General features: G+C 40.7%; 1 protein-coding gene across 2 annotated transcripts in view; it reads left to right on the forward strand.

The window, feature by feature from the left end:
- The window catches only part of smpx (small muscle protein X-linked), an 11,802-nt gene extending 11,487 nt beyond the window's left edge, over nt 1–315 (forward strand). For both annotated transcript variants that reach the window (XM_076290060.1, XM_076290061.1), the window contains one exon: nt 1–315. This exon is cut by the window's left edge and continues 626 nt beyond it. The gene's annotated coding sequence lies outside the window, so the exon portion shown is untranslated.
- Nucleotides 316–2,500: the final 2,185 nt, after the last annotated feature.

Consider the following 2,500-nt stretch of genomic DNA (forward strand, 5'->3'; position numbering starts at 1 on the left):
GCAATCTGCTGTTCCTGATGCCACACTGGTCTTGGGAAATCTGACCTTTAAAAGTGCGGTGTTTGGTTGTGCTGGTGAGCATGAGGATCATGTATTAGGACTGGTTTTAGAGTCTAAGTCACTTAAGTACTGTGTGCGTGTGTGTGTTTGTTTTTTTGTGTTTCTTTGACTACTGTGTTAGGTTGTATTCACTCAGATAATCTACTTTCAAGTTTGACAAATGATCTATTGTATGCATCCTAAAGCTGACAAAGTTGTAGTCAACAAACTCACCTTCGATGAATGTGACTCAAAAAAAAAAAAAGATGGAAGTTTTTTTGTGTTTCCTTTATTTATTTATCCATTGCTTGATATTGCACTCCTCTGAAGTCATTCTGTTTAGACTGTTTGTTGCAGCGAAGCAGCCAACAGTATGTTAAATTATGATTAATCATTCACACTGACAAGAGTCAAAAATATCACACACACACACACACACACACACACACACATAAAACAAAATGGACAATATAGAGTTTGGTCCAAAATGAGATATCTCCATTTGTAAGAATAAGTTATGATTTTCTCATTGTGCATTTCAGGTAATATCAGTATAATTGCATTTGTGTTTGATTGAAGTAAATCCATTAATCCATTAAGTAAATCCATTGACAAACAATCTATTTGCAGGACTGACACGGCATGGAAAACAAAATAATAATAATAATAAAAAAGATCTTTAAAAAAATTCATTAAAATGAAGAGAACTTCTTTCGTAACCAAACTCTTCTTAAAAGTAATCAACTGTGGAAACAACCCACTCATTTCAGTTTTCTCAACTGGAAAACTGTAGCCTGGGTGTTCCAGATTCACGTTGCTAAGGCAGCCTGGAGACCATGGAGCAAATTTTCACCTGAGATAGGAGACCAATCACAGAACAAGGGGGAAAGCAAGACGATGATGAGCTATGCACAGACGCATTTGATAGACATCCGTGGCACCCAATAAACGGATCTGGGCATTTTTTTCAAATACGAGAAAATGAACGTTTGGTTCCCAGACCACGTCTCATTGAGAAGTGGTGACGCTAGCCAGGCTAGGAAAACTGTCCTTTAAGGTCGAGAATGCAGAGATGCTTTTTAAAGCAACACTAAACAACAATTTACTAGTGAGCTAACTAAGAAAGCATGCAAAAACCTTCCAATCAAAACACCCAGAGCCTTGATGGCATTGGTAGAAGCTGCTACCTGGTGTCTTGTTGCGATAGTGTCAGCAATATTATACTGTGCAACGTTTTCAATTTTGCAGCGTGTTCCTTGCCTGGTTCAACCAGTTTCCAACCCTAGCATCATAATGGCCATAGACCTTGTGTTAACCTTGAAGACAGTTTGTCCAGTGTAACAAATCACATTTCATTAACCAAAACAATGCATCTACCTTTAATGCGTACATTTACACGCTCTTCTGACGTGTACATTTACACGTTCTTCTGATGCGTACATTTACACGTTCTTCTGTTTGCAATGTCTTTATGTTTGCATCTCCTCTTGTCGCTGATTGGCTCTGATTGGATACTAGGCGGATATATGGCCAAGCCAATGGTTTCCAGTTATGAACACAAAACTTACAGCGCATATTGGATGGCTGGTGGGAATGACACAAGTGTAGATTTGTCCTTCAGATGATCATATGCAATCAAAATGAATTTGAGGATTACACCAAAATAGTTTCCTGATGAATGCATTCCTCAAAAGGTTGCAGGATTGGACAGGATTGAATAACAGGTGAAAGTGTCCTTATCAGAAATAAAGTAATGGTTAGAAAAATGGTTAAAAAAATGGTTAGACACATACAGACAGATCCTAGCCTGAGTGGCCTGTTTTATTCTGGGATTTACTAGACCCTGTAAAGTTCCCCTCAAAATGGCAGCCAAGAGTGCCATGCTCTGCTGGCAGTGTTGTTTAAAACAGGAGAAAGATGTCTGCTTTGGCAGAGTGACTCTGGAGACCAAACATGGCGCCAGTGGTATCAGTGGACATGCGAGAGAGGCCAGCTTGAGCACACAAACGCTGCTTGAGATTGGGAGTATAAAGTTGCTCGCTGCTTGAGATTGGGAGTATAAAGTTGCTCGCTGCTTGAGATTGGGAGTATAAAGTTGCTCGCTGCTTGAGATTGGGAGTATAAAGTTGCTCGCTGCTTGAGATTGGGAGTATAAAGTTGCTCGCTGCTTGAGATTGGGAGTATAAAGTTGCTCGCTGCTTGAGATTGGGAGTATAAAGTTGCTCGCTGCTTGAGATTGGGAGTATAAAGCTGCTCGCTGCTTGAGATTGGGAGTATAAAGTTGCTCGCTGCTTGAGATTGGGAGTATAAAGTTGCTCGCTGCTTGAGATTGGGAGTATAAAGTTGCTCGCTGCTTGAGATTGGGAGTATAAAGTTGCTCGCTGTCGCGGAGTTAAGGGTGGCCTTGTCCCTTTCTCCTCTGTCTGGGGGTGCCAAGGATTACCAGGGCATTTGCCACAAC

The sequence above is a fragment of the Alosa pseudoharengus genome, unplaced genomic scaffold (genome assembly GCF_046254945.1).
Source record: "Alosa pseudoharengus isolate Yale_2024_CS ecotype anadromous, Long Island Sound unplaced genomic scaffold, YU_APseudo_1.1 YU_APseudo_1.1_scf_18, whole genome shotgun sequence".
Lineage (NCBI taxonomy): Eukaryota > Metazoa > Chordata > Actinopteri > Clupeiformes > Clupeidae > Alosa > Alosa pseudoharengus.